The 18578-nt window shown below is 42.0% G+C and overlaps 1 long non-coding RNA gene across 1 annotated transcript; it reads right to left on the minus strand.

The window, feature by feature from the left end:
• Positions 1-959: 959 nt before the first annotated feature.
• Positions 960-18239, minus strand: LOC121586953. The gene is made up of 3 exons (XR_006003986.2): positions 18072-18239; positions 7220-7272; positions 960-1175 (listed from the first exon to the last, which is right to left on the minus strand). It is a non-coding gene; the product is annotated as an uncharacterized LOC121586953 (long non-coding RNA).
• Positions 18240-18578: the final 339 nt, after the last annotated feature.

The raw sequence follows: 18578 nt of genomic DNA on the forward strand, positions 1-18578 counted from the left end.
GTTCAAAAGTCCATAGTTATAAGCCAGAGAAAATGGACGACCATTGTGTTTCTATTTACATTATATTTTGTTTGGTGTGCAAACAAAAGGTTAGCTAGTAAAACACAGGTCTCCTGGGGACGTGTGGAAATACAAACACACCACCAGGCAACGCAGTCTGTCAGTGTTCTATACCCATGGTGCATGGCGTCACACTTATTCCCATTCAACCCAACCAACTGGGTCTCTGTGTTTCTGCCTGTCTAACTACAGTATGTGTGCACATGCATCTGAATATGACTCTGCTATGGTCTCTCTATCTCTCTATATATATATATATTTTATGTCTTTGGGTTCCTTTAACTTTTTCTTTTTATGGAGGGATCTTTTTTTAGTCTCATTTATTATATGAAAAATGCCTTTGAAACGAAATGCCTTTATGCACAAATATTGATATAATAACCATCATTTGGAAGTAAACTTGGAGTCACACAATGACATGGTGTGTGGTCCTCCCACTACAACACAGGAAACCTGGCAGTTTAAATGAGGCTACAGATGAAATAAGTTATGATGAACTTCACAGGGTGGTGAAAGTGCATGGTATGAGCTTGATGCTCCTTTCCAATAAATGGTGAGGGTCATATTCTGGTGACATGATGATCGATGCTTGACAGCTGTTTTGACAAATAAAAACATTCTCGCTCTTATCCATAATTACTGTATCTGCGAGCTGTTGGCTAGAACTCACATGCCAAGACCAGAGGATAGGCACATTTACTATTTAATGCAACAGATTTTGTGACAGAACTATCGGTAGAGTTGAAATGCGATGGAAACACATTGAACATTAGATTTCTATTCTGTACATGAAAACTTAAGTGTGTGTGCACTACGTCATCACGCACTAATTATTATCTGCAACAAGTCAGTTTGATGGAAATAACTTGTGGGAAAATGCGCATATTTTTTAAAATGCAGATTTGAGAATATTCACATGAAAATCTTTTGCCAAATTGGATGGAAACCTAGCTTATGACAGGTAACGGTGTAAAACACTTGTATGAACAGTAAACGGCTGAATGCTCTAGTATACACTGTACTGGGAGTCCTGAAAGGCCTTGCTGCGAACATAACCACCTCTATCCAGCTCCATCTTGGTTCAAGAGTATGGTCCCTCATGTTTATGACCTTCCCTAGGGAGGGAGAGAGAGAGAGAGAGAAAGGAGGTAGACAGAGGGAGAGAGCGAGGAGGATGGAGGAAAAAGAGAACATATGGGATATATATCAAAAGAGTTTAGAAGGCATGGTTAAAATATAAAAATATATTTCACATATTTCTTTGACTCTTTTAGCACCTAGCAACACACTTCAATATCCTAGCTACTAACTAACTTCAAAATACATATTTTCAGCGTTATGACCTTCCCTCACCTGATGATGAAGGAACTACAGATGGAAAGTAGCTATTAGCTAAATCTGGTTGAAACACATAATTTCTCAGTGCTCTGAGACTTATGTTTTTGTTGTGCATTGTCCCTGCTAAACCATTGTAATAAATACAAAATAAATGATACCTCCACCTTTGTCCAATGTTTTTACTACCATGAAATGAATGTGTAACCTCATTTGGAATTTTCATAATCAGAATATGAACAAATCTTTCATTATCATTCTACAAGGATCTCCTCCTAACTGAGGAAATAGTCCATCATTATATGTCAAGCTTAAAGCCCAACGGCTCTGTTGAGTAATGTGTTAAGGGAGGCTGTTTTCCAAAACACATAAAATCTTGTGTGGTTTAGAAGAATTTATGCAAACCAACTCCTAAGAGTCGACTTAAAAGCGGGTCTTGTATGTTTTTTTTAAACGACCCATGTGAAATGTATGTTTCAGTGAGTCAGAATGATCTGACACCACATTGAGCTGTGGGGTTAGTAGGCTTGCAAAGAGAGGGTTTATTACTGGAAAACTTTCAATGTTTACCAGCAAAGTACCAGAATTTTGGTAACTTTCAAGGATTTTATGTAATTTATCACAAGACATCTAGTAGCCCTTTTGGGTACTTCAGATTATCACAGGTGTCTGTAATTATCTCCGACCCTCTGTGTGGCCTCAGCACATGTAAAATATATAAAATAATCAAATGAGATGATAAAAAAAATATATATATATATATATATATAATGACTACGCTGTAAATATTATCCTAAATATAAACCATCAACTTAGTGAATATCATTGCTGTCAGTGGAGGCTCCTCAGAGGAGGAAGGGGAGGACCATCCTCCTCAGTGAATTTCAGAAATACAAACATAGTGAAACATTAAAAAAAGTTCTCATTTTTAGATAACACTATACTAAATATATTAATGTCACCAAATAATTGATTAAAACACACTGTTTTGCAATGAAGGTCTACAGTACCCCCAACAGCACTCTATAGGGTAGCGCCATGGTGTAGCTGGAGGACAGCTAGTTTCCATCCTCCTCTGGGTACATTAACTTCAATACAAAACCTAGGAGGCTTGTGGTTCTCACCCCCTTCCATAGACTTGCACAGTAATCATGACAACTTCTGGAAGATGTCCTCCAACCTATCAGAGCTCTTGCAGCATGAACTGCTGATATAATTAGCTGTCTATGGCATGTAATGGCAGAGGGAGAGCAAGAGAGATGAGGCAGAAACATAGATGGAGAGATGGAGAAAGAGAGGAGGAAGGAAGGAAGGAAGGAAGGAAGGAAGGAAGGAAGGAAGGAAGGAAGGAAGGAAGGAAGGAAGGAAGGAAGGAAGGAAGGAAAACATATGGGATGTATATGAAAGTTTAGACAGCATGGTTAAAATATTAAAATATTTTTCACATATTTCTTTAACTCTTCTAGCACCTAGCAACTAACTTCAGAATCATTCTTTATCATTCTACAAAGTCATTTTCGTGACTGAGGAAATATCCAATGTCGATATTTCAAGCTTATGTTACTGTATATATTCATGTTATACTGGTAACTGCCAAAATAATGGAAACACGTGAGTAAATGAGGGATACAAATCATATAGAAAGCAGGTGCTTCCACACAGGTGTAGTTCCTGAGTTAACTAAGCAATTAACATGCCATCATGCTTAGGGTCATGTATAAAAATGATGGGCAGGCCATTATTTTGGCAATTATTGTGGGTACCATGGCTATGCCCCCATAGGATGGCAATGCCCCCATCCACAGGGCACGAGTGGTAACTAAATGGTTTGATGAACATGAAAACGATGTAAACCATATACCATGGCTGTCTCAGTCACCAGATCTCAACCCAATTGAACACTTATGGGTGATTCTGGAGTGGCACCTTAGACAGCGTTTTCCAACCCATCAACAAAACACCAAATTATGGAATTTTGCGTGGAAGAATGGTGTCGCATCCCTCATAGAGTTCCAGACACTTGTAGAATATATGCCAAGGTGCAGTGAAGCTGTTCTGGCTTGTGGTGGCCCAACGCTCTATTAAGACACTTTATGTTGGTGTTTCCTTTATTTGGGCAGTTACCTGTATATTAACGTGTTAACGGAGGCTGTTTTCCCAAACACAAAATCTTGTGTGGTTTAGAGGATTTTTTTCAAACCAACTCCTCAGAGTCAACTTCAAAGCAGCTATTGCATGTTTTTTAAATGGCCCATGTGAAATGTATGTTGAAATGAGTCAGAATGATCTGACACCTCACTGAGCTGTGGGGTTAGGATTGGCTGAGAGCAGCATGGTGCCCGGAGAGGAATGCTTTATGTTCCCGTTATGTTTGTCACAGAGAGAGGCATTCATTCCTTTCATTATTAAAAATGGCTCTTTTGAGAGAATGCAACATCTGTTAGGGACTCGCTAGGCCTGTAGTGTGAGAGGAGGATGGAGGCTGCCTCTCTCCTCCCTTGTTCAGGACATCAGCATGGTCCTCTACCATTGGATCTGTTGGCTGGTTGTGATAACATTACATTATGGGGTAACATAACATAACATAGCCTAACATAAGGCTTTACAAAGGAATTTATTGTGGCACGATACAGTTGACAACATGCATACAGTATACTTACTGTAGTATTTCTATTGGTTTTTTTCTTATCCAATACACTATACACTAGAACCTTTCTTGTAACTACACATCATATAGTGTGCAATATTGATGGCAAAACACATGTAGACAGCAAGAATGCTATCCGAGTGGATTGTGAGTGAGTGAGTGCCTTGCTTGTTGAGTAGTGAGCGGGCACAATGTACAAGGACAAGCATTACTAGCAGATTGAATTAGGAACGCTCCTGTTTATTCTAATGTGTAAAAAGTCCTTGAAATGGAAGTGTAATTTCCAATGTAATCTAATATGATGTGCTCTGGATTGTAAAGGGGGACCTTTCTCTCCGTCTCTCCCTTTCTCTCTCTCCGTCTCTCCCTTTCTCTTTCTGTTTCTCTCCCCCCTCTCTCTCCAACCCCCCTTCTCTCTCGCTCTTTCCTCTTTCTTGCTCTCTCCCTCTCTCTTAGGGGACACGCATGATCTGTTGTGATGCATGCACAATATTGAGATGCTGGAAATTCTAATCCAGAGACACAGCCTGTCAGTAAGGGGGACAGTCCAGGGTCCAGACTGACTGAGCATCTCCCTCTAATAAAAGCAGAGATGATACTCTGGGTTATCTCAGGGAGGTGCTTATGGATGAGAAATGCATTGTGTGTAATTTATGGGATGGTTTATAGCTCATTGTTTTTAAACTCAGCAATAGGGCAACAATGATTTATTGTACATGCAGGAGCAGCACTTTGTTATAGTACTGGTGTGCACCACTCATACATAACGTATACGGTTTAAACGATTTTCTATGATCACATTTTTACAAGCTCACCATGGTAACTGCATTTTTTACCTGTAGAATGAATAGTAGCTTGAAGAAGTTTATGTACCGTTTTATTATGGAATTGTCACGTTCGTTCATGAACGGGTCAGACCAAGGCGCAGCTTGATATGCATACATGTTTATTTGACTTATAAACACAACGACAAAACAAGAAATGAAATGTGAAGTCCAAGGTACACAAACAACATACCTAACACGGAACAAGATCCCACAACCCACTAGTGCCAATAGGCTGCCTAAGTATGGTCCCCAATCAGAGACAACGAGCGACAGCTGCCTCTGATTGGGAACCACACTGCCAACATAGATCTAGACGTACTAGATCTAAACCTAGAAAATACAACATAGAACATCACAACATAGAAAGTCACACCCTGACTCAACAAATAAGAGTCCCCAGAGTCAGGGCGTGACAGTACCCCCCCCCCCCAAAGGTGCGGACTCCGACCGCACAACCTTTACTTAACAGGGTAGGGGCCGGGTGGGCATTCCGCCTCGGAGGCGGATCCGGCTCCGGACGTGACCACCACCTATTCTCCGCCTCCCTGTTGCGCCCCTGGTCTGGTCTGGACCTCGGCGCGCTGCTTCCCCTCTCCTTCCTCCCATTATACTCCAAGCCCTGTCTGGACCCTGGTGTGGGAGACCCCGAACCTGGAGAGGGGCTGACGTCTGGGTCTGGACTGGAGCCGCTGACCGGAGCTGGACCGGGCACCGGTGGAGCGGACTGCTCAGGCTCCGGACTGGAGCTGCTGACTGGTGCCGGACCAGGCACCGGTGGAGCGGACTGCTCTGGCTCCGGAGTGGAGCCGCTGACCGAGCTGGACTGGACCCCGGTGGAGTGGACTGCTCTGGCTCCGGAGTGGAGCAGCTGACCGGAGCTGGATCAGGCACCGGTGGAGCGGACTGCTCTGGCTCCGGACTGGAGCAGTTTACCGGAGCTGGATCAGGCACTGGTGGAACGGGCACGGGTCGTGCCGGACTGGACACACTCACCACTGGTCTGGTGCGAGGAGCAGGCACGGGCCGAACCGGACTAGGAACATGCACCACTGGCTTGTTGCGAGGAGCAGAAACAGGCCGGGCCGGGCTGGCGACGCGCACCACTGGCTTGGTGCGAGGGGCAGGAACAGGCCGGGCCGGGCTGGCGACGCGCACCACTGCCTTGGTGCGAGGAGCAGGAACGGGCCGGACTGCGAAGGTGGACTGGAGGTCTGGAGCGGAGAGCTGGCACAACCCGTCCTGGCTGGCTACCCACTTTCGCACTACACGTGCGGGGCGCTGGCACAGGACGCACTGGGCTGTGCACGCGTACTGGCGATACAGCTCGTAGAACCGGCGCAGGATATGCGGGACCGAGGAGGCGTACTGGAGACCAGGAGCGTTGAGCCGGCACACCCCGTCCTGGCTGGATGCCCATCTTCGCACGGCACGTGCGTGGTGCTAGCACAGGACGTACAGGACTGTGCCGGCACACTGGCGACACAGTACGTAGCTCTGCATAACACGGAGCCTGCCCAGTCACACGCCTCCTCGCGTGAGTACGGGGAGTTCTTGGGGCTGTCTCTCGGGCTTCCTCCTCGACCGGCGTCCTCTGTGTTGCCATTGCTCCTCTCCTGCCTGGGCATCTACCTTCGCCCATGGCCCTTTCCCCGCAAATATCTCCTCCCATGACCACCATTTGCCCACCTGTGACATGGCTATTCGCTCTTCCTGGGCACGCTGCTTGGTCCTCGTTTGGTGGGATCTTCTGTCACGTTCGTTCATGAACGGGTCAGACCAAGGTGCAGCGTGATATGCATACATGTTTATTTGACTTATAAACACAACGACAAAACAAGAAACGAAATGTGAAGTCCAAGGTACACAAACAACATACCTAACACGGAACAAGATCCCACAACCCACTAGTGCCAATAGGCTGCCTAAGTATGGTCCCCAATCAGAGACAACGAGCGACAGCTGCCTCTGATTGGGAACCACACCGGCCAACATAGATCTAGACGTACTAGATCTAAACCTAGAAAATACAACATAGAACATCACAACATAGAAAGTCACACCCTGACTCAACAAATAAGAGTCCCCAGAGTCAGGGCGTGACAGGAATATGTATGTGGTTAGGAACTACAGGGCAATGGCAACACCCTGTATAACAGTGGTGGGTGTTGGAGATGCTGTGCTGTCTGTAAACCCTGGCTGGGTTGATTAAGTGGGCTGGGAGTAAAATACTTCACCTTCATTCTTCACTGGACCTACAAGACAATGAAACAGCAGACTTCACCTCGAGGCATTTTCTGTCTCCCCTTGTTTTGAAACGCTGTGTTGAAGGTGATCAACTCATTCAACTCACCTGCGCTCTATCTTCAATCCTGACAGGATTTTCTTCTTTTCGAACAATGAGCACTGCGATCAGCCAAAAGAGAGAGAACGAGAGTGATTAATTACTTCAGAAAGAAAGACAGAGAAAGAGAGAGAGATGGAGAGAGGGATAGAGAGGGAGAGAGAGAGAGAGAGAGAGATAGATGATAAAGAGAGATTGAGAGAGAGAGAGAGAGAGAGATGGAAAGTGAGAGAGAAAGATGGAAAGTGAGAGAGAGAAAGAGACAGAGAGGGTGAGAAAGAGGGAGAGAGGGGGGGTGATGGCAGCTCTGATAGGCTGATAAAGCACGCATTGACACTTAATCTAAACCAGAGGCGCTGGCAGCAGCAGTTAGAAGCGATGAGGATTCAAGGTAATACATTACAAATGGACGTTCTTCCAAAGCTGTTATGCCAAAAGCAGGGTTTAACACGTGTGTAAGAAAAGTATATGCATGCCAAAATAGAGAAAAGTAAATTGGAACAGTAGATACAATACCACACCATAGGGATGGTTAAATAATAAAATATGTATGTAGAAGTATGTAGATACTCTGCACGATTAAATCTAGCCTTGAGTCCCAGGCTTCATCACAAATGAGATTAGGAAGGATGGCATCGCGAGACTAGCTTAAACCACATTTCCTCATTCTCTTTGGTCTGCTATGTGTACTAAGCCAGTCATGAATGTCCTTGTGACGGTGATAGTGAGAGCTAGGTCACCACTACAGAAGTCTACTGTGCTGGGGTCCAACCATACAACCTTGGCCGCATTGATCCACATTCCTATTCACTTAGCAGCAGGCCAACAACGCTGCACATCAATGTTCTAACTGACCAACTCATTAAATATAGTATTGATTGATCCGGTCTGTTGCACATAAGGGGTATCTGAGCTCCAATTGTCACGTTTATGGAGATTAACATGTCTTTGAGTAAGTGTCAGCACAGTATGTGTAAAGCATACTCACTGTGACTGTAGAATTAGAAAGTAGAGCATATAAATTAGAATAATTCTGTGGCTGTGAGCCTGTGACTGCATTTCTGAGGAGATGACAGGATATTTGATGTGGAAAATTAATACTCGAAAATGAAAGTGTGACCTGACTTAGGGTTTCCATCAACACGGACACGGATACTGTACCCTAACCAAGGAGGATATGAATCAAAGAGCATGACATTCTATACTGTATTTTCCACCTTCCTCATCAGTGAACTATTAAAAGTGTTACAGCAGATGGACTGAGAAAACATCAGCTTGAGTGTAGACATGATATCAAAGTTCAGACACACTTGCACGCATATCGGCTCTCACCCACTTACTCACGCACGCACACACGTACACATGCACACACACTCTAACCCTCACCCCCTCACACACATACACGATTGCGTGCGACAATTCCCCTTAGAACATCCGCAGCCTCTTTGAAAAGAGAATTTGGCGGTTTCATAATTCTGATTTGTGCTTCATGGCAGATGTCCTGCATGTGTTCTTCAGGGATCTATACTTCTATATCTACACTTCCAACAGTAAGGAAGAGGCCTAGCAGAGGATATTCCCATTGGAAGAGCTGCTTCTAACGCTGATAGACTCAGGCTGCCTCCCAAATGACACCTCAGGCTGCCTCCCAAATGACACCCTATTCCCTATTTAGTGCACTATTTAGGGAAGAGGATGCCATTTGGGATGGAGCCTCAGAACAGTAGGTCTCCGAAGAGCTTGCAGCCTGACCCACAGATATTGATACACTTTAATATCACATAGTATTGCATGAAATCTGGCCTCTCCTCTGCATTTCCATTATGCCTATCAATGTTTAGGTGCTTATAATATGGTAGGTATTGAACAAATGGTAGAGACACTTTACATGTGTAATAATCACTGAACTCTGCCTCCCATCTGATGGCATCTTCAGAGAATCATTCATTAGTTCATACAAACAAATCAGGACCTTTTACGATATTGACAATATAAAGACAAACTTGAGTCTCTGCCCTGGCCTCTATGGTCTTTGTTCACGTTCAGCGTTCACATCGATAAGAAAACAAATGGAGTTCCTTTCAAGCGTAGAGGAATAGAGTCAGAGCTGTCCTCAGTAGAGATGAATGATTAGAGCTGGGTGCCTTGTTTCTCTCCCGTCTCCTTCCTGTAATACTAATGATGTGGTTATACACATCAGATTTGTACAAGGCTTGTGATCCACTGCCAGTTACCCCATTCAACACTAGGCTACTTTCCTCTAGATTTATGTTTTACATTACAACCACTACTATGTAACCTACAGCCACTACAGTACATACATGCTGAGAAATACTGGGAAGTTACATGTTAGCTAGAATTGACAGACTTCTATTTTTGTTAATTTTTTGTTTATTATAATTAATTGTAATTGTTCACTTTGTCATTGCTCAAAAGCTTTATTTTACAGTAATGATATCACTGTTGTTAGATGATCCTAATGACAGTTAATTATGAGTTATTGATAGACAAGCACCGCTGGCTATAAGTCAGCACTGCAGGCGTGTGTGTTCATCGATTTCTACATGATGTGCTGTCAGGGATCTGAAGCCTGGCCAGCTCAGTAAAGGACAAAGTCATAGTTAGTCACAGTTATAATTAATTATTAACCTACTTACAGTAGAGCGCTGCTGTTAGTTTTAGTTCATTATGCAGTGGTCTAGTAAACATTTCTATTGGTTAATCTAGGAAAGTGGCCAGCCCACAGGGTCTTTGAGACAAAGGTGGTGCATTTTGAGAATATACTATAACAGGGGAACACTGTTTCAGGATTCCACAGTGTGACTAGCTGTGTCAAATAGATTGTTCCAGTTTGAGAGGAAGAACATAAATGTGTCTGCCTGCTGTCTTAGTAAAGTCCTCCATTTGTGTGAGATTGAGGTAGTTGGACTCTAGTTGTTTCAACAAAATATGATTAAGTAACTGGTTCCACAGCCTTTTTTTTTGTTTACTCAACTTTTCAGTCAAAGTGTTACCTGAACGTAACATTTTTAAATGGCCCACACTTAGCTACAACATGAGAAAACTATAGGCAAAAATTAAGTCAATTTAAAATGATGTGTTTGCTCAAATTGTCTTCTAGTCCTGTGTAGCTCAGTTGGTAGCACATGGCACTTGCAACGTGAGGGTTGTGGGTTTGATTACCACGGGGGACCAGTATGAAAATGTATGTACTCACTACTGTAAGTCGCTCTGGATAAGAGCGTCTGCTAAATTACTTCATTAAACTAGTAACTATTATTTGGGCATCTTACCTAAAAAAAGGCTGTGACACTAGTTACACAGTGCTATTAACATACAATGTTTTCAACTTACATATTTGACACAAATGATTACATGGTGTATGTTCATTTACAGTAATTTATATTCAACATGTCCTCACCTGGGATTTGAACTCGCAACCTCTTGGTTCTCAGCATTCCAAGCTTCCTGCTATGCCACCATGTCTGTGTCAATAACAGATTTCACCTGTACTGCTACACTTTGCACTTCAAAGTAAATATCAGCTCTGTTAAAAGTACACTCAAGAAAAATATTCTATTCATCATAGTGATTAAGGAGTAACATTAAAACAGACTAATATGCCCCACCAGAAAACTATATGACAACAATGATGAGAGAAGAGTCAGATTAACTGGAATTTACATACACATGGTGGAGTAGCAGGAAGATTGGAATGCCATGAACCAAGAGGTTATGAGTTCAAATCCCAGTTGAGAGAACATGTTAAATAATAATTACTGTATAAATGAACATGCACAATATAGTAATGTTAAAAGTGCTGTGTGTGGAACCAGTTGCACAACTTTCTGTAGTTAAGATGCTCAAATAATAATTTCTAGTTGAATGGACAAATTTAGCAAATATAATTTTAAATTGTAAAAATATTTTGCCGAAGTTTTCTCAAGTTGGTGCCACAGTGCTTTCAGAAAGTATTCACACCCCTTGGCTATTTCCACATTTTGTTGTGTTACAGCCTGATTTAAAATGTATTACATTTAGATTTTGTGTCACTGATCTAACTCAGTTGCTGGAGAGGAAGGAAACCATTCAGGGATTTCACCATGAGGCCAATGGTGATTTTAAACCAGTTTCAGAGTTAAATGGCTGTGATAGGAGACAACTGAGGATGAATCAACAACATTTTAGTTACTCCTCAATACTAACCTAAATGACAGAGTGAAAAGAAGGAAGCCTGCACAGAATAAAAATACTCCAAAACATGCATGCAGATTGCAATAAGGCACTAAATTAATGCTGCAAAGAATATGGCAAATAAATTAACTTTTTGTCCTCAATACAAAGCATTATGTTTTGGGAAAATCCAACACAACACATCACTGACTAACAGTCTTCATATTTTCAAGCATGGTGGTGGCTGCATCATGTTATGGGAATGCTTGTCATCGGAAAGGAATAGGGAGTTTTTTTAGGATACAAAATAAATGATATAGAGCTAAAAACAGGCAAAAATCCTAGAGGAAAACCTGGTTCAGTCTGCTTTCCAACAGACACTGGGAGACAAATCCACCTTTCAGCAGGACAATAACCTAAAACGCAAGGCCATCTATAACCTGGAGATGACGTTGAATGTTTTTGAGTGGCCTAGTTACAGTTTTGACTTATATCACCATGAAAATCTATAGCAAGACTTGAAAATGGCTGTCTAGCAATTATCACCAACCAACTTGACAGAGCTTGAAGAATTTGAAAAATAATAATGGGCAAATATTGGACTATCCAGGTTTGCAAAGCTCTTAGAGACTTACCCAGAAAGACTCACAGCGTTAGACTCACTGCCAAAGTTGATTCTAACATGTATTGACTCAGGGGGTTGAATCTTTATCTAATCAAAATATTATAATTTCATTTTCCAATAATAAATACAAAATATATAATTTTTCTTCCACTTTGACATTACAGTGTATTTTATGTAGATTGTTGACAAAAAAAGACAATTAAATCCATTTTAATCCCACTTTGTAACACAACAAAATGTGGAAAAAGTCAAGGTGTAATAAATACTCAAGGAAAAAAGGTGTAGATTCACGTGCAGACCACGGCAGGTGTTTATTTTGCCTTCGCAGAAGGCAGGAATCGTGGTCACAGGCAGGCAATGGTCATACACAGGTAGGCAAACAGGCAGGTGAAACAAAACTAGAACTGGCTATAACTGGTTCTCACAAACGAGCTAGGAAAAGGCTTAGTAGAGTCAAAACGAACAATACCTCACAAGGCACAAACAGAATGAACTGAACTAAATAAGGAGCTGATGAGACCAGGTGAGTAACTAACACAGGTGAAATCAATGAACAAAAATGAAAGACAGAGCTACGTTCAAGAGCACAAAGAAACAGGGCTACATACAAGAACACAAGGTGAACTAAGAAAATAAATACAGAACCTTACACAAGGGTTGTGAATACTTTCTGAATGCACTGTAAGTTTGGGCCAACTTTTTTTTAGTTCAGGTAACACTTGGACCGAAATGTAGAGTAAACAAAAAAAAGGCTGTGGAACCAGTTACGTAATATTAATTAGTTGAAACAACTCGATTTGTGGATGTTTTTTTTATTACAGTGTGCAGGCTGTTGCGGTATTGGAGATGGAAATCAAATTACTTGTTTTCAAATGGAAGTAAGACTGGGTAATCAGTCCTCACGTTCAGTGGTTAGTTCAGGCTGTGTGTACCAAAGGTCAAATAGGGGGTGCTAATATTTGTCCTGTTTCACTGCATGTGCAAGTGGGTAACCTGTATGAGTGTGAGGTTTGAACTGGAAATGTGTTTTTTTTGCATATCCCAACTCCCCCTGAGACACCCTCAGAGAGTGGGGTCATGGCCAGGGATCAGCCATTATTGACCCCGACCCTGGGGCTAAGTGCCTTGCTCAAGGGCAGATCGGCAGATTTATTTCACCTTGTCAGCTCGGGGACTCAAACTAGAAACCTTTTGGTTACTGGTCCAACGCTTTAACCGCTGCCAATCAAGGGAGTATTTTGTTTACCTTGTTGTTGAGGTACTTAATGTTAAACCACCAAACTGTTACAATGTTCAATATTTAACAGTTGTACATGCATTGTGTGTGTGTGCAGTACTGCTGGGATCCTCATGCACAAGCCTGGTCTGTGCTTCAGTGCTAATTCTGTTGAAAGTCAATCACACAGCTCTGACAAACAGCTTAAGGCCTTGTGTGTCTTTCACGCCTTCGACCTAAACCCTGCTTGTGAGCGATGAGGTTTAGCCACCCCACTGTGAAAACCACAGAACAGCCCTCAGATATTTGACTGAACAGCACAAAAAACAACTCTCCAAAATGAATGGCCTCAAATGAAACCTCGATAGTTGTTTCCTGCCCACATATCTGGCATTTTATATCTGCCCGCACCCAATCATACTTTTGGTCTTCTTGTTTTTGTGATACTTCATTCAAATGCTTTTGGTCTTTATAGGGATGTGAGTACTCATAATTCCAATTAGACTTTATAGAGAGTGTCTGATTCCAGTTCAAATACGGCATAACTGTGAACAAAATCAAACACACTAACCATCTGTTGTGTTTGCGGCATGACCAGAGGGCTGCAGACAAATGAATGCATCAAGTCAAAAGCTTTTCGCTGGCTTGAACTTCAAGTGAAATAGACCCTTTTGACTGCACTGTGAAACCACTTGAACAGTTTGTCCCTGACTTTTATTCTGATAGTCATGTACATGTAAACAGGAAGACAATTGTTTTCAGTTGCTATCCATTTAGGAAAATGTATGATAAACCCTCAAAAACATTATAGTCTTGTTATTGCTTCAGGGTCACCCAAAGGCAGACAAACGTAAGAGCATCGGATACCCAATTTATTTTGATAGTTCCAGTATGAATGCCCCAGTATGCCACAGAAGTAGGTCCAATGACTGTCAGTGGAACAGTATAGTCAGTGGAATTGCAGACAACATGAACTAAGGATCGTTGTAGAAATAAAATCAGATATAAATCATTTAATTTATTTTGTTGAAATTACTCCACCCTATTAGTTATTTCATTTTTCCTCTCCTGACACAAGGGACAATTTGAAAGAGATCTCTGCATATTGTTCCTGCTTTCTCTATTTGTGATCAAAGAGAGCGCATGAATGACAAGATCTTATGTTTTCAATATGGCAACGTGTGAGGATGCCAACAATGAGGATTCCTGCAAATGTTTCTGAGTCATGGAGGTGTACCGTAAGAGATGACCACAAACACTCTACCTCACCTCTCGGTCTGTCACCACCATGAGTGAGGGATGCCTGAGCTGTCCCTATCCAGGTGTGCTGTCAATGACCAGTATGATACAGTCTCGATGGGGTTAGAGAGAGAGAAAGAGAGACAACAGAAAGAAAGAGAGACAACAGAAAGAAAGAGAGACAACAGAGAGAGAGAGAGAGAGAGAGAGAGAGAGAGAGAGAGAGAGAGAGAGAGAGAGAGAGAGAGACAACAGAGAAAGAGACAGAGAAAGACAGAGAGAGAAAGACAGAGAAAACGAGAACAAGAGAGAGACGCACGACCCTAACCATACCCTGAGTCTGTTATCACCCTGGGTGGGCAGGCAGGACCCCCAGAGCCAGGAGGAGGAGAGGCCCTCAGGGGCTATGGACACTCTTACAGGTCATCTGTTGTCACTGAGAACCAGTCATGAACCATTCACATATCACATATCAAACGAAACCTGGCCCAGGCTGATAGGGGGAGGCCCTGGACCTCACAGGGTGATGAGTGAATGTGTCCCAGACCCAAAGAAATGGAGCTGCATATTGGGGGGATCTTGGTGGGGAGGGGAATGTCTACAAGCCAAGCCACGTTATGAAGAGTTTGTCTTTGAGTATCAGTCAATCAATCACATTTATTTATAAAGCCCTTTTTACATCAGCAGATGTCACAAAGTGCTATACAAAAACCCAGCCTAAAACCCCAAACAGCAAGCGATGAAGATGTAGAAGGGGTGTTTGTCTTTGAAAGATGCTGGTGAAGCTGACAGAGCTCCATTAAAAGAGGAAGACATAAGCTGACTCAATGGCAAACACTAATAAATCACTGCATACTGTGCTGAAATTGTTTTTACACAGCTCTCATTGTAAGAGGTCTTGAACTGGAAGATCTGCTGTGCAATGCTGCTCCCTGCTGGTGACATAGCCATACCATGTTGAATATCAAAATAATATACCTTGTATCAAACTACAGTGCACAATGTGCATTTTGTAATTACCAAAAAAAATTCTAATATCATCAATATTACTGTTGAACCAATAGAAATGCTTCAATCACTAATTAGCACAGCATTACATTTGACATTTTAGTCATTTAGCAGACACTCTTTTCCAGAGCGACTTCCAGTTAGTGAGTGCAGCATCAAAGTGATGTTGTAGTGACTGTTCAGGTTCATCACTCTCCTGATTTTCTGTGTTGTCAGACAGCTAGTGTATAATCAGTCTAATTACAGAAACGTTTTCTGGGCTGGAGCTCGATTCCCTGTGGTGCTGTCTTGTCACCATCAGCCCGTGATTCTGTGAATTATAGTACAATGGATACACCATAGATAGAACTTGTTTCATCTCTATGGGATGCACATTCTGTGAACAATGTACAATGGACACACATTCAGAAGAGACTCTCTCTCTCTCTCTCTCTCTCTCTCTCTCTCTCTCTCTCTCTCTCTCTCTCTCTCTCTCTCTCTCTCTCTCTCTCTCTCTCTCTCTCTCTCTCTCTCTCTCTCTGAGAGTGAGTGTACTATTAATTCATGAGTGTGTTTGACGGGGCTGCCGCCAAAGGTGTGTGTGGATGCATGAAGAACAGAGATGATCACAGAATCCGAGGAGCTCAAACCTGGGCTCACATACAGCTACGCTTACATCTGACAATATCACACAGTGTTGGAGTTGTACTGTAGGTGCCTTACATCAACTTGAATTGGAATACCTTTCATAACCAATGGTGCGTCTTTTTGTAATGGGAGTGGACATGAACCTAGCAGTAATTGCTATAGTCTCATTGTACTGTACATGCTGGGGCCAGAGAGAAAGCCCATGTTAGAAAGAGGTCTGTCAGTGATTGTGTCTTTGAAGAGGCCTTGGATAGGAAGAACAGAACAGACGTTAATGCTTTGATACTGGCTGCCGAGCCGTGTGTTATGCTGATTGGACTGCAGGGGCCAGACAGCCAATAGGATGTGTCCTGAATGCTCATGAACACAGCTAATGGTGTGAGTCCTAAGGCAGACAATATACGGAGCGACAAACCTGTCAGGGCCTAGTTCATGTATGCATGGCATACAGAGTGATTTATGACACACCACACACATGCAGGCATTTGTACACACACACACACACACACCTTGTAATATATACATCTAACATTGGTGGAAATGTGTTGCACTTGGATCCTTATAGGAAAAGTCGTTGAAGATGGTCCAACAACCTACACAGAAGTTTGACTTTATGGACTAAAGAACATATCTGATTCTACTCAATATCTAAGTGGGCAGGAAAATGTAGGGTTTTACTGGGTAGTCGGTAGGACAGGCCTATTAAATGATCAGTTAAAAGTTTCAAACTTCTCATCCCATTGCTCTGCAATATATGACTTAGACAACAGATGACAGTATGTATCCATATGAGACCAGAACTGGGAGAGAGGAGGCACAGAGACATAGTTCTCTCCTAGGAATAAGTTGCAGAAATACAGAAAAAATGTACGGATAAATGGAAAATCCCTTAACAGATTTGTATTACAAACGGCTGTAAGAAATGAAAAGCTGTGTCACAAACAAACACCCTCACCATCCATGAATCAAAATCTAAGCTAGCTTTTCATAAGGGTATATATTCCAATGGAAATATCGTATTACCATTTCTTCAATTGCAAATTTCACATGGTTGAAATATTTCCATGAAAAGCAATTGATGTGTTTGTGGGATTTCACCCCACTCATCTTTTCAGTCAGTCATGTGCTTCTCCTGTGGAGTGCAGCTCAACATCAAAATACTAATCAGCTTGCAAGCATCAATACAAAAATCTCACCCTAAAGCTCTACATTTTGTCATGAGTATTTAGACTCAGGGACACTCATCTGCAACCATGCATACTAGTTAACCACTTTGCTGAGGGATTTACAGTGTTAATAATTCATATTTGATAGACAAAAACAGCACAAGTGTGAATATTCAATATTACTCATATCACAGTGTGATCAAAGAGTCTGTTCTGAGAGTCAACCACATATAATTAGAATGGGAAGTAATTCTAGAAGTAATAGAATTTAGAAGTCATTCTAATTCTATGGTCAATCCTCTGACCAGTGTGTGAACCAGACTTGACCTGCCATCACAGTTTCCTTTTTCGACAGTATCTAACAGATAACTGGTCAATGCCTGTAGACCAGTTCAGTTCATCCAATCACAGACAATGATAAATAACATCATCTGGTTCTACAGCGCATCTAAGGCATTCCTATTCTATTCCTCCTATTGATGTGTAACAGTCATGCCCCATTCTGCTAGAGGGGTAGAGAGGGTCAAGTCAAGAGCATCAAGAAGATACGGCTGGGAACTTTGTCTTCAAGGTAGGGACAATAGCATTGGTCAGAAACTGAAAAGTGAATATTGTGATTGTAGGCCTTCTCAGAGAGCCATGATGTAACCCCTGTTTGCAGTGTTCTACTGTATGCCTATGTCAGAGTAAATTACATTTACTAAACTATGAATTGTAAAGGTGCAATCTGTAATATATCACCCTGTGAATTCGTCATTTTAACTAGTGAAATAGAATTATAGATTTTTTGGAAGAATATTGTCTTACCTTATAAATATGATCCACTAGCGTGGGCTTCCTGACCTTATGTTCCTGACACAAGGGGTATCTAAACATGTTAAATAAATATTGGCAGGGATTAAGGCTGCACATTGGATTGTAGGATTGCACCATAGAGGGTTGAAATCTACAGTATTTTAGCCTTGATTTCACTAGATTTAGGCAGCACACAGGTCACCTAAAATAGTTAGATAAACCATAATCCAATGAGACTGCTTCACTCCTAGTCACATGACAGTTGATAACAAACTTACTTCCTGTTTCTAGTAGAAACATTTCGAGACATACATATCCACAAAGGTAGGATTTGAACGAATTGGCAACAGCAAAGTATTCTGTCTATTCAACAGCTATCTATTTGTTGGTATTTTTGGAAATTGTTGAACGCATATTGCTTGTAGGAGCGTTCCTATTGAACTTGCAGGATAACTGTAGGCAGTAGCCACCGTGGGAGTCAATACTGGGTGTCAAAACCTCGTTCTGTATCCAAGTTGT

This window comes from Coregonus clupeaformis, chromosome 6 (assembly GCF_020615455.1).
Source record: "Coregonus clupeaformis isolate EN_2021a chromosome 6, ASM2061545v1, whole genome shotgun sequence".
Classification (NCBI taxonomy): domain Eukaryota; kingdom Metazoa; phylum Chordata; class Actinopteri; order Salmoniformes; family Salmonidae; genus Coregonus; species Coregonus clupeaformis.